This window comes from Hyperolius riggenbachi, chromosome 4, assembly GCF_040937935.1.
Source record: "Hyperolius riggenbachi isolate aHypRig1 chromosome 4, aHypRig1.pri, whole genome shotgun sequence".
Lineage (NCBI taxonomy): Eukaryota > Metazoa > Chordata > Amphibia > Anura > Hyperoliidae > Hyperolius > Hyperolius riggenbachi.
In genome coordinates this window covers 200294026-200308586 of record NC_090649.1, presented here as the reverse complement: position 1 = coordinate 200308586, position 14561 = coordinate 200294026, and the positions used below count along the sequence as shown (strand labels likewise).

The window sequence follows — 14561 nt, the reverse complement described above, 5'->3', positions numbered from 1 at the left end:
AAAACAAAAAAACTTTAAAATACTACCACTGATGGACACATTGACCCTATGCGATTAACTTTTTCTCCTGGGTTTTCTCCTTGAGATAACCTGTCATCTTTTATTTAGGATAACTTTTCAGCACTTTGCAATTACAAAAAGTACCAGACAGTAGATAAAAAGTACTGTCAAAACTATTTTAAGTATTTTCTTGCTGGTGATTTGAAGGGCAATTTGTTGACAAGTTTGAAAATTACTTTGAAGAAAAATCAGGAGAAAAAGTGAATTGCATATGGGCCATTATTGGGTATGATTGCACATGGAGAGTAAGCAGTCATTTGACACATTTAATTTAGCCCATATGCAATTAACTTTTTCTCCTGAGTTTTCTCCTAGGTGATATTTTCAAACACGCCAATACAATGCTTTTTAAACCACCAAAGTGCAAAAAAAAAAAAAAAATACTCAAAATAAATTTGAATGTACTTTTTCACCTACTTTTGCTATTTTTTTCCATTGCAAAGTGCTGAAAAGTTATTCTAAATTGGAAATAAAAATTATCTCCTAGGAGAAAACTCAGGTGAAAATTTTAATTGCATATGGCCACCTGTGTTTTTTTCCTAGGTGATATTTTCACTCCTTGTAAATAAAATGCTTTTTAAATCACCAGCAAGCAAGAAAATGCTCAAAATATTTTTGATAGCACTTTTTCGGCTATGTTTTGGTACTTTTTCAATTGCAGAGTGCTGAAAAGTTATTTTTTAAAAGAAATTTGAAAAATTATCTCCTAGGAGAAAACTCAGGAGAGTTGCATATGGGACATTCATTTTCCATTAGACCTGAAGAGTGCACCTTACCCAAAAGGAGCACTTGCGGCAAAAGTAGTGGTCTCTTGCCATGATTGCCGAAAATGTGTAGAAAACTGTTCTTTGGGAAACCAGTGGAGAACTCCCAGGTATTGTTGCAAAAAGACCAAGCCATATAAAGCTTGACCCTAGCAACCAATAGGAATAGGGCATCCTCACTCATATCTTTATAAAGGGGAGAGAGGGAAGATTTTCTCATTCTGTTTCTCGCTTTTACTCTAGCTGTAGGGACAGAAATATAAAGGGAGCGTTTGACTGGATTAACAGGGTCTGGGAGTGTATAGATACGAAGCAATAGAAGAGGAGATATGTGCGCTGGAGTGTGCCTGTCTGATTGGTGATGATGTTTGAGAGACACTCTGCTTTAATGTGGTGAATCTCAAAAGACTCAAATATTAACTGGTGCTGCTCTCTTCAAACAAGGGATAGGTTATGCTGAAAGACAAAAGGAAAAGAGCGTGCTCCTTGGTGTATTACCCTATAGTTGCAAAATGATGCACTTAAGGTATTGCATCTACAAGATATAAAACTTATTCAGGCTTATCTGCTCAACTGAGGGAATTCCTACCACCTCCACAATCAACTGTAGGCAATGGGTTAGTGCGATCATATCACTGCCTGGAGTGAAGTCTACCTCTAGTGTAGCCAGCTCAGTGAACCTTAGTCTGATGACGCATTTTGACGCACAGCGTCTTTCTCGCGTTAGGTGAGTCATGGAGCATGCGGCAGTTAATTAACAGAGCCAGCTACTGAATATTCAATGGGAGTGTTGTTAATCACACTGGAACGAGGTTTTGCTGGGCAATGGGACTTGCACTGATCGACAAAGTGGATAGGTGTGACGATGGGTGTAAGACGTAATCACTGAATAGATAAATCGTGGTCAGATCGTCAGCTAAAGTCATACAAGTGTAGTCAGAATTACAGCGGTACAATAGGACTGAGGCAAGGCTAGGCCAATAACAGGCTGAAATCATACACAGGTGGTCAGATGGCTATAGTACAGAAGGTTGAGACAAAGACAAATATGTTGAACAGGCTGAGGTCATACACTTAGATCAGATGGCTGAGGTACAGACAAGGAGGAGACAGAATCAGAGTGAGGGTTTAGCCGGGTCATACACAGAATAACAATCAGAATAATATACAATTTACTATATATATATATATATATATATATATATATATTTATATATATATATATATATATATATATATATATAAACATATACATATATATATTCTAACTAGAGTACATATATGTCGTCAGTGTCTACATAACTAGCTGACCAGGCACAGTATCAAGACAAGGTCTAACGCTCAGTGAACTGATAGCTATAACGGACAGCGGGCAACTGAATGCCCAGGGCTTATATAGCAGGAATAGAGCACAGACCAAGCCCACAGGAAAATCAGACCAGTCAGCAACATCCCTGCAGCAAGTGTCAGCTGACCACAGGAATCAGCTGACACACCTCAGACACGCCTCCTTAACCTATAACGGCAGCTCTGAGCTGCGCGCGTCCTCCTAGGGAGATTGCCAGAAACAACACGCTGACCCACACCTACAGGGGAGCCGGGGATGCAAACATGCTGACTCACGTCTACAGGGGAGCCGGGGATGCGACTGACCAAAGAGGAAGAGGAAGCTTCCTCCAGCTGCTCAACACTATCAGAGCAGCCTCCAGAGCCAACACCAGATAAATTTGTTACAATAGGACAGTGATCTGCAAACTTGACTCTCCAGCTGTTAAGGAACTACAAGTCCCACAATGCATTGCGGGAGTCTGACAACCACAGTAATGATTCATGAAGGCAAATGCATTGTGGGACATGTAGTTCCTTAACAGCTAGAGAGTGAAGTTTGCAGATCACTGGGATAGGAGAAAGTCTCAAAGCAATGGATCCAAAGTCACAATTGAATTCAACAGAATACATTATTTACAAATAGCAAGTCAAGTATGAAGATTAGGAAAATTATATAAAAACATTGCAAGTTATGTCATTACCAGCTTTTCAAAGAATCACCCATCAACTCATGGATTCCACTTGAATTATTTAAAGTAGAAACACACATTGCAACTGCATAAATTGTACATGAAATGTGCAACATCGATAATGGAAGGGACAGATAAACTAATGATATATATACAAAATAATAATAATCAATATACCAATACCGCAGAAGAGACTTGGATGTATACAGGCAATGCTGCCAACATATATAGGGCTTGATTCACAAAGCCGTGCTAACTGTTTAGCATGGGTGTGCTAAACAGTTAGCACGGGAAGTGCCGTTTGCGGACTTTTGCGCACGCAAAGTGCTGCGATTCGCACGATCGCGGACTTTTGCACGAGCAATTTGCCGCGATTCGCGGCAAATTGTGCGCGTAAAAGTCCGCGATCGCGCGCATCGCGGCACTTTGCGCATGCAAAAGTCCGCGAACGGCACTTCAGGTGCTAACTGTTTACCACACCCGTGCTAAACAGTTAGCACGGCTTTGTGAATCAAGCCCATATTGTGCAATAATTTTTGTATCTTTGTACATACAATACCTAAAGCACATTATTTTGAAAATAAAGGGTAATACACCAAGAAGCGCTCTCTTTTCCTTTTGTCCTTAAGGCCTCTTTCACAGTAGGACGTTGCAGTTTGATGCGACATTAAAGTCACAACGCAAATTACAACACAACACCCCAAAAAAGTCGTAATGCAACTTAATGCCCCGTTATCATTGCATACAGTAGAGCATACAGGCAATGAAAATTATGCTTCGAAGTCAAAACTGAGCATGTGCAGACAGTCCAACGCAGCTAATAACGTGTATAACGCACTGCATGCAGTACTTCCACTTAACATGCAGCGTTAGCCACCAACGCAACGTGTGCACTGTGAATGGGGCATTGATTTTTCATTGCAGTGAGTTATTCTGCATTAAATGTTGTTTTAACATACGACTTTAACGTCGCACTGTGAAAGAGGCCTTAGTGTATAGATACAGTAATAGTGGATTGTTTTTTTGGCTGTGCGCACACTACACAGCAAAGGCAGTCAGTCCCTACCATTGCTGATATATAACTGCGTAGATTTGAGTTTTGCGGTGAAAAGGGTGTTTTTGATTATTTCAATTTAAAATAGAAGGTTAATATTATGCATGCTTGCACCTAATTGTGTCTTACTACTGTTACTGTAAAGATTTGTTCTATATTACTACTGTTACCAAAAATGTTATATTGTACATATTTGTACATAAACGAGCATTAGTACTGTTACTTTAAATATTAATATTGTGCACATTTGTACATAATTGTGCATTAATATTGATACGGTAAAGGTTGATGTTGTGCGTTTTTGTAAATAATGGTGCATTGCTGCTATTGTAAAGTTGGATAAATCAATAACAATAATTATAATACAAATAATAATTATATCTTGCATATTTGCACCTAATAGTGCATTACTACTGTCACTATAAACGTTCATATAATGCACAGTTCCGCAATCTTCTATGTATCGTAAAGGTTGATAGTGTGCTGTGCACATTTCCACCTTATTCTGTGTAATACAGATGTATTTAAAAAAGCTAGTCCCTTATTCCCCTACAGATTTGCAAGCTTCATGAATATGTGGTATCTTCACAAAAGCTTTTGCAAATCTGTTTTTGACACCAATCTATAAAAATGTGCACTCTCAAAAGTAATAATTTTAGTTTTGCATCTCTGGAATGGAAATTATTAACATACACAAGGACTTAATGTGAAATGAAACTGGGTTGTTTTGCTGTTTCCTATTCACAATCATCCAGGAAATGTCACGCAGAAGTGTTTAGCGACATTTGAGGGCATTTTTGGCTTGAAATATGATGTATCCTTAAAGAAGTACATGCATTTTAGACTGGGCATTGGCACTACACGCTGGTACATTTAGCCTGCATACATCGCCTAATCTGATACTATAAAACTGAAGCTAACTTGATTACGTTCTTGGCAAGGATAGAAATGCTGCATAAATATTGCATTCATCTCCACTGATGTTCTAAAAGAAATATTATAGCCAGAAGTTTTACTTTGAATGAAAAGAGTCAGTGATCGCAAATGTCATGGACCAAACGCCATTCCCAGTGTGTCTGTTTTTCCGGGCCCATGGTTCATTCAGCCTTAACAACTATAAAACTGATGTTGATTCTTTCATTCCAAGTCCAAACATACAAACATTTATTAAAAATCACTATTTTACACTCACTCAAAAACACTTTAAAATGGAGAACCCCATGATGCTATATGCCACCTTCAAAGTAATAATATTTTTGTAACAGGCCAGGGAGTCATTCATGTATTTTTCCAGCAGTGTAAATTTGGGTGCAAGAAGCTGAGAGACATCTCTCTCTGTGCTAGGTGATCTAGGGGAAGACAACAAATACATTTCCCTGCTGATTACCTAATTTACTCATTTGGTGGTGTAATTCGGGGTCCGATTACTGCCGGCACATGAATTACAGTGATTTCACTGAAATTCCTCTTGTGCCACTATAATGTAATTAATAACGTAATTTACATTATGATCTATGGCAGGGCCTAAATCATACGCTGTGCATTGCAGAACAAGTACTAAAACGACCTGTCTCACAGGAAGTCTGCCTTTTGGACATCATCACATTTTACTGAGATCCACTGGCCTGTATGGGACATGTTCAAGTTGGGCTAAAGGTGCTTAAAGAGACTCTGTAACAACATTTTCAGCCTTATTTCTTTATCCTATAAGTTCCTATACCTGTTCTAACGTGGTCTGTCTTACTGCAGCCTTTCCTAGTTGCACAGTGGCTGTATTATCTCTGTTATATAATCTAATCTTCTTTCCTCTGACGGCTTTGTCAGGCTCAGGCAGGAATGTGCTGCCTGCTGTTATAGGCAGAAGATATACACACCCTCTCCATGCCCCCTCCAGGCTCTGTGTGAGTCACAGACTGAGCTCCTCTCAGCCTATCACATTCTGGTTAGCAGCTATGTCTTTTGTTTGTAAACACTGCCTAAACCTGGCAATTACAAGCCAGGATTGCAGCAGGGAGTGGCAGAAACAGCACAGAGGGGCCTAGGAGAACATAATGAAAATAATGGTATGCTTTTTATTGTAAGAATTTTCGAGTACAGATTCTCTTTAAAGCCCCAGTTTAACCTGTTTTTAAATATGCATTTAATCAAACATTATTTTACATTAATTACACTGAAAACATTGTAGTTTAAAAAAAATAATAAAAAAAATAATAATAATTGCCAACTGTAGCCTTGCACAGACACTTGTTGACTGACAGCTAATGACTCTCTGCCAATCTAAGAGGGAGAGACCAAGAGCCCAATATGGTGTAGTATGTCAGGAACAAAATGTAAATGATGAAAAGTGAGACAAATATACTCACAAACAAGGGTTACCCCATAGGCAACCACTGTATAGGCAGGTGAGGAGATTAAGCCTGTCCTCACTCAGGATTAAGAAGTCACTCTCTGTAGATTGGAAAGAAAGGAGTAGGGCACCCCTCCACCTAGGCATGGACTCGGTATAACAATAGGAAAACAGAGGAGCCAGCAGGATAAAAGTGAATAAAACCTTTAAAATTTGCTCGGAGAAAGTGGTGGTCTTGCCTTCATAAAGCAGACCAGAAAAACTGTCTGAAGTTAAGCACATACATTTATTGTAAAGTATCCCAGGGTTGCAATGCGTTTCGCAGAATTAAACCCGCTTCATCAGGCATTAAAGTGGGGACAACAACAGCAATTCGGACAAAGCAAGTAGAGGCGCTCTACTTACTTTGTCCGAATTTCTGTTGTTGTCCCCACTTTAATGCCTGATGAAGCGGGTTTAATCCTGCGAAACGCGTTGCAACCCTGGGGTACTTTACAATAAATGTATGTGTTTAACTTCAGACAGTTTTACGTGTCTGCTTTATGGAGGTAAGTCCACGACTTCCTCCTAGCAAATTTTAAATTTTTATTCACTTTTATCCTGCTGGCGCCTCTGTTTTCCTACTCTGCCAATCTACTGACTTTACCTACCTTAAGTCACATGAGCATGCAGGGGGACGAGGGATCGCACTCTCTGCTGAAGCCACACCCCCACCCCGAGTGACAGCTTTTCATAGCTTCAGATTAACTGGTGAAGGGACAGAGGTAGCTGGAAAAGGAAATGAAGAACTATTAATTCGTGCAACAGGTATTTTACTTTCTATATTGCAAAAATTGTAATATGTTTTACAAAACTTTTTATGCATGTTTAATATAAAACAGTGTGTTACTAAATGAATATTAAAATTTCCTGATTTTGGGTTTGGAAACAAATCTCTGGAAAAAGTTTTATCCAACATCCACAGCACAACTTCCATCACCTTTCCTTAATAAAATATTTCAAAAGAAAATGCAAATACCTGTTACATTCCATAGAATAAGCAGTCATTTGACTGCATGCCTAAAAAGACAATTCTGGATGCAGATCTGTCTCAAATGTTCTGTGCTTACTAAAAGTATACAAATTTCCTGTAATGGGCACTTGCAAAGGGTTTTATATAAGCAGAAGTACGAGACTCATGGTCTGGTCATGTGATGACTGCTTCTTAAATATACAAGAGGTAATACTTGTAACTTTTGAAATATTTTTCTACAGAAATGTAGTTGCATAGATCAAGAGTTGCAGAATCTTAGCACCTTGCAAAAAAAGTGGTCTTAAACTGACAAGCAGTTCCAGCATTACATTCTAAACCAAATAGTGTAGTAATCCTAGCAATCCTTGTGGTCAGGGATTACCAGATACAGAGAAAGATCCCCTACATTTGAAGGTAAAATTACAGTTTTGCCTGAAGCCTTCAAATTTAAATTAAACTTGTTGACTGCTGTAGCTCTAAACAGAGTCACACAATCCCCTGAGCATCTACTAGGTACATTGAGCATTAAAGAGGCAATGGCAAATACGTCTACCATAGAAAGAAGAAGCTTATTTGTTAATTGTTTTTAGAAGTGACATGATGACTTCACAAATATCTTAATGGAGTGCATTGGCATGTATCTGGTAAGTGTGTACTGAATTTTTCACACAGTGTCTGTATTTTGACCCAGTTAAATAAATAATGACACAGATTGATATGTTAAGCAATGTTGTTTATCTGAGGTTATATTAATATTAAGACCTCATGTATACCTGTGAACAAGCTCCGATATGTAGGTAGGACAGGTTTTGTGCACAGATTTATAGGCCAGGCATAGAATTGTTAAACTTATCCTGAATCGGATAGGGAGCCAGTGCAGGGATTTACAGAGGGGAGACTGTGGAAGCGGAGCTGTGAGAAGAATGGATGAGCCTTGCAGCCATGTTCACAACTGATTGAAGTGGAGCAATGCCTTTTTAAGGGGAGGCCAGACAGAAGAGAGTTGCAGTAATCAAGGCGTGAGATGATGAGGGCATGGATGAGCAGTTTGGAAGTGTCCGGGGTCAAGAAGGGGCAGATTTCGGAGATATAACGGAGGTGGAAATTGCAGGCTCTGGTGATGTTTTGGATGTAATGGATGAAGGAAAGGGCAGATTCCAGGGTGACGTCCAGGCAGTGGGCCTGGGAGGTAGGGCAAATGGTTGTCGATTGTGTCAAGTGTTGTTGATTGTGAGGTGGAAATCTGGGAAGGGTACAGCAGGGTAGTGTGAAAACCAGTGGCGTACCTAGGGCATTTGACACCCGGTGCTGGATATTATAAGACACCCGCCCCCCCCCCCAAAAAAAGTAAAGGAGCGAGTGTGAGTGTGGCATACTAAGTGCGCCATGGCGGGTAATGCCCGTTTGCTGTCCCTCGCTGTCATTTTGGAGGAGAAGAGAGGCAGAAGGAGGGGACCTAGGTGAGGGAGGGGGGGGGGGATATGTCCCCCCCCCACCGCCGCTGTCCCTGTCACCCCTCCTTCTAGCGCTGCTCTTCACTTCCTGCTCTGCAACTATGGGGGGTCGTGGCGACACCCACCTGGCTGTCAGTCTTCGGAGCGCCACACCTCCCTGCGCCCAATGGTAGGAACGCCACTGGTGGAAACATCAGGAGCTCAGTTTTGTCTAGGTTAAGCGTCTGAAACCTAGCTGACATTCAGGAGGAAATAGTTGAAAAACATGAGGAGATCTTGTACATGATGGTGGAGGAAAGATCAGGGCTATGGAGGTAAATCTGAGTGTCGGCATAAAGGTGGTATTTGAAGCCCAGAGAGGAGATGAGTTTGCCAATTAAAGAAGTGTATTTTGAGAACAGAAGGGGGTCCAGAACAAAGCCCTGGTGGACCCCCGACTGAGGGGGGGGGGCAAGGGTTGAGGAGGAGTCATTGAAGGAAGTCATGAAGGAGCAATTAGATAGGTAGGAGGAGATCCAAGCAAAGGCGAGCACATGGATGCCCATGGACTGTAATGATTGAAGGAGGAGGGGGGTGATCTACAGTATCAAATGCAGAGGAGAGGTCAAGTAGAAACAGGATGGAGTAACTGCCTTTGGCTTTGGCAAGGGTAAGGTCATTGACCACTTTGGCAAGGACTGTTTCAGTTAAGTGTATAGGTCGGAATCCAGACTGTAGGGGGTCAAGTCTTGTGTTGAGGTATTTGGTAATGTGTTGGTGGACCAGATGTTCAAGGAATTTCGAGGCAAATGGAAAGAGGGAGATTGGGTGGTACTTTAATAGTTTAAGTGTAGGGATGGGTCAAATGAAGGTTTTTTCAGCAGTGGAAGTACAGTGCCTGTTTGAAGGCTTTGGGGAAGGTGCCTGTGGAAAAAGGAGAGGTTGAACAAGGAGGTGAGGACTTGGGCCAGGACAGGGAAGTGGGGGGTGAAGGGTGTTTGAGGGTACAGAGTCAAGGGGGGAGGAGGTGAAAGGGAAAGCCGCCAACAACAGGTTGACTTCATCAATAGTGGCAGGAGCAAAAGAGGTGAGGGGTGGATGAGACAAGGGTGCAGCTGGAGGGCAGGTGAGGGGACGCCCTGAGAGGAAATGGGATAGGAAGGATGGAGGAGGGAGATTTCATTGTAAATTGTTGCAATTTTAGTGGTGAAGTGGTCGGCAAAGTAATTGGCTGAGAGGGAGGCGCTTGGAGGGGGAAGAGTGGGGTTGAGTAGGGAATTAAAGGTGGCAAAAAGCCATCAATGGTTGGAAGCTTGGCTTCCGATCAGGGCTGCAAAGTAACTTTGTTTGGCTTCAGAGAGGGCAGTGTGGAAGAGTAGCAGCTTGGTCTTGTATTCTAGGAAATCAGAATCGAGATGTGATTTGAATTTCCTCCATTTCCGTTCGGCTGCTTACTTTCTGAGGTTACATTTGTAGGCTGTGTGCGAGGGTTGGGGGGCTTGTTAGGGCAGACGATTGAGGAGGCAGCTTCATTTAAAGCAGATGAGAGGGCTAGATTATATTGTGCAGCTGCTTCATTGGGGCATGTGAGGGTGGGCAGGTGATAGGAGAGGGAGAGGAGGGGGCCTGCTAAAATGGCGTGCTGAGATTACGCAGGTCTCTCTGCCATTGACCAGGTTTAGGGGAGAGGAGAAAAGGGGTGTCTGGGGAAATGTTGAAGCTGAAGAGGGGTTGGGTAGAGATAGGGAAAGGTGCATTGTCCAGGTTTCTGAGGGAGGCGGACTTGGAGAATATGAGGTCAAGAGTATGACTGGCACGGTGGGTGGGGGAGTTTGTGTGTTGAAAGAGGCAGAGGCAGTTGGTGAGGGAGAGTAGCTGTATGGCAGTGGGGGGGTTAAGCTCCCCGAGTATGGTGGGGAGGTCAGGTGACAGGATGTGGGGAAGCCAGGAGACCAGGTTGTTAAGGAAGAGTGAAGTTAGGGGGTGATATAGGACCGCTGGGAGGGGATAGTGGAAGCAGATTGTATGGGCCTCAAAGGATGACAAGTGCAGAGAGGGGGGTGGTGAGAGGATGCGGAAGGTGCAAGATGGTAAGAGGTGCAGACCCACCGCTCCCTCTGTCCTGCCTTCAGGTTTGGGGGTGTGACTGAGGTGTGGTCCCCCATAGGAGAGGGCAGCATCCGCAATACAGTCAGAGGGTGGGAGCCATGTATCTGTGACTGCAAGGAAAGTGAGGGATTTGGAGATAAAGAGCTCATGGATACATGTGAGCTGGTTGTGAACAGATTTAGCATTACAGAAACCAAAAAAGAGAGGGAGAGAGAGCCTAGGGGTGGGGTGGATGGGAATGAGGTTAGGCTGTGGTGGTCTGCATATGCAGGGGGAGAGTGGTGGGGCTGGGGTTTAGGAAAGATTAGGGGTCTAGGGATGGGAGGGTAGAGGGTGGTGGGAGAAAGGAGAGGGGCAAGTTGGAGAATCAGGTGGAGGAAGAGGTAATGGTGTGTGTGTGTGTGTGTGTGTGTGTGTGGGGGGGGGGGGGGGGGGGTGGTGAGGGGTTGGGAGGAAGATGGCTGTGAAAAGGGAGGTGAGCCAGGGAGAGAGTGAGCGGAAAAGAGTACAATTGGTTGTTTAGAAATGAAGTGGGCAGTGGTATGGACTGGGGTAGATGAGTGAAGAATGGTGGAGGAAACATGGAGTAGGAGAGAGGAAGGAAGATTTTCACTGGGCTGGGATAGTGTTCAGCAATGCAGGTGAGAAAAAAAGGTAAAGGAAATCACCTTGTTGTAAAGCTGAATTCTGGTGTATTGCTGGTGAACTCTGGTTAATTCGATTAATTCCACCCTTTGAAATCTTCCCTTAGAAAATGAACCAAAGTCAGTTGAACCGACTATAGGTCCTCCTTATATACACACAGTACCAGAGCAAATGTGTAATCAAAATGGCCTGGCAGATAATTTGAAAATTAAGCAGTGGGTTGGTCTCTAGAGTCTCCTGCAAACAGGGCCGCCATCAGGGGGGGACAACTATGACTCCACTGACGGGTCCGAGGCCCACAGGGGGCCCGGGACCCCTGCCAGAACCCCCTAACCCCCTCCCCCCCACACACACAGTGCCTCCGCTAACTACAACAAGCTGGGCCCTTTGTTTGGGCCTCTCTCTTGGACCTGGCTGCCACCACCCTTGTGCGCCTTGTCCCTGCCCGAATCCCCCCTCCTTCCCTCCCTGTGCTCCAAGCTCCCTTCTCCGTTAACTCACATGATAGCCCCAATCCACGCGCCAGAACTCGCTGCTCTCCTGCATAGCGTCCTGGCCATCACCATGGTTACTTGCGGTGCGCATTTGACGTCATGAGATGCGCACGCCGGAAGTAACCATAGTGACGGTCTGGACGCCATGCAGTGAGCAGGAGAGCAGCAGGCATCGGGGCCATGTGAGTTAATGGAGAAGGGGGGCACGGAGCACAGGGAGGGGAGAGTCAGGGAAAAGGCGCACAAGGGGGGGGGGGGGGGGGGAAGCTGGAGCACTAAACGTGACATGGCTGGGGCCCCAGGGACAAGAGATGACACAGGGAGTTGGGGGGTGCATTAATGACACAGGGGGGAAGCTGGGGGAACGTGAGATGACAAGGGGGGGGAAGCTGGGGGTGGACAAGAGATGACACGGAGTGGTTTGCGACATTGATGACACATGGGAGGCTGGGGAGACATGAGATGACAAGGGGGGAAGCTGGGAGGACAAGGTGACGAAGGGAAGCTGGGGGACAAGAGATGATATGGGGAGCTGAGGGGACATTGATGACATGGGGGAAGCTGTGGGACAAGAGAGGTGACGCGGGAAAGCTGGGGGGGGGGGGGGCAAGAGATGACACAGGGAGCTGGGGGGACATTGATGACACGGTGGGAATCTGTGGGACAAGAGAGGTGACACAGGGAAGCTGGGGGGGAGGGGGGGCAAGGCGACAAAGGGAAGACGGGTAGGGGTCAAGATGACACGGGAAGCTGAGGGACATTAATGTCACAGGAGGAAGCTGAGGGGACAAGAGGTGACACAGGGAAGCTGGAGGCACAAGAGGTGACATGAGGAAGCCTGGGGGCACAAGAGGTGACATGGGGGGAAGCCGGGGGCACAGGAAGTGATGGGGAAGCCAAGGGGCACAAGAGGTGACACAGGGGGAACAAGAGGTGACACAGATGGGGAAAAAGGTGACAAAGGGAGAATGAGAGGTGACACAGAGGGGGACAAGAGCTGACACAATGACAAAAGAGGCACAGCGGCACAAGAGGTGATACAGAGGGGGACAAAATAGGAACAGGGGATTAGAGGCGACGGTGATGGAGACAAACAGATAAACACAGAGGACATGAGGTGGCACGAGGGGAACAATATAGGCAAAGGGGAACAGAGGTGACACAGACAGACAGAAAAACACATAGCGACATGAGGTGATATAGAGGGGGACAAAAGAGACACGGAAACAGAGTTAACACAGGCAGAGAAGAGAGCGGTAACACAAGGGTAAAAGAGGTAACACAGGACAGGCAGACAAAAGAAATAAGAGATTTTTGGTCCATGCTAACATGATAGCATCATGCAAGTAGTTCTGCCCACATGTAATGGCCACACATTTCTCACCATGGCGCGCTTTGCGCGCCTCTCCCATTGCGGGAGGGGGGGGGCTGCCTGATGATGTGTGAGGGGCCCCAAAATTTCTGATGGCGGCCCCGCCTACAAGTCAAACAAACTTGTAGGTGTTACAAACTTTTGTTTACATCACAGACAGGCCACTAGGACATCAAGAATGAAACAAAAGCTAGAATTTCCATAGTAATTCGTAAAATAGAATTTAAGTATGTTACTCTGGTGCTACTAATATGGGAGAGAAGCAGAACAGGACAGCAAGAATGGATCACATGCTATAGATGAAACAGATGCGGCATAGACAGACAGATGAATGCAGTAAGGGATTGGTTTCAATTTCAGTGCAGGTCAGATGCAAGATGAAAGATCAAACATACCTGTGAGGAGAAAAGGATAAAGATGATCAGGGAATTTGCAGATTAATTAAGGGTGCAGGTGCAAGTGTAGTTGAGTCATAAGTTGAATTCTGGTTAATTCAATTTAATTCCACCCTTTGAAAGCGAACCAAAGTCTGTTGAACAGACTATAGGTCCTCCTTATATACACAGAGCGCCAGAGCAAATGTGATATCACTTATGTGATTTTACGTCTGTCTCATTGTATAACCGTCTGTTAATACTTCTAATTCACTCTGGTTTTATTGCATTTAACCATAAAAAGCATTTAAATAACACTGTCCTTGTCACAAGAGCTCGTATAACAACAACAATGAAACATTTGTAAAGCAATTTTCTTAATACTTCATAGCACAGCAGTGATTACCACTGGTTAGGCAGTTTCTTTGAAAGTTTTGAGAAATCAAATGGTTGACTACTAGAAAATGTTTAGTCGTTGGGCATAGCACAATTTGAAAGAGATGCATAGACTCCTATGATAAAAGCCACTTTTAGAGACATCGCATGGAAATTTGGGTGCATGTCGACAGCCGCTAGCGGGCTCCTCAGGGTGCCCAATTTTAAATTTTTACCGCATGAAGGTAAAATTTGGTAACTGAAGGTGCCCGATTAGCGGCAAGAGGGGCCATTTGTTGCAGACAGGCTTTGTAGAAAAAAATGGCTTGCGGATAACTTCATTGCAGCATTGCATAATGGGTGCTGAGCTTTGCGGAATGGGGGGATAGCTTTAGGAGGGGGATTTAGGGTTAGGCACCACCAAATGGGTTAGGTTTAGGCACCACGGGGGGGGGCTTAGGGTTAGGCACCACCGAGGGGGCTTGGGGGGGTTAGGTTTAGGCA

The 14561-nt window shown here is 44.2% G+C and overlaps 1 protein-coding gene across 2 annotated transcripts in view; it reads right to left on the bottom strand.

Moving 5' to 3' along the window:
• BCL6 (BCL6 transcription repressor) overlaps positions 1-14561 on the bottom strand; it is a 155352-nt gene that overhangs the window by 122343 nt on the left and 18448 nt on the right. For both annotated transcript variants that reach the window (XM_068281223.1, XM_068281222.1), the window contains exon 2: positions 6894-7011. The gene's annotated coding sequence lies outside the window, so the exon portion shown is untranslated. The remainder of the gene's footprint in view (positions 1-6893; positions 7012-14561) is intronic.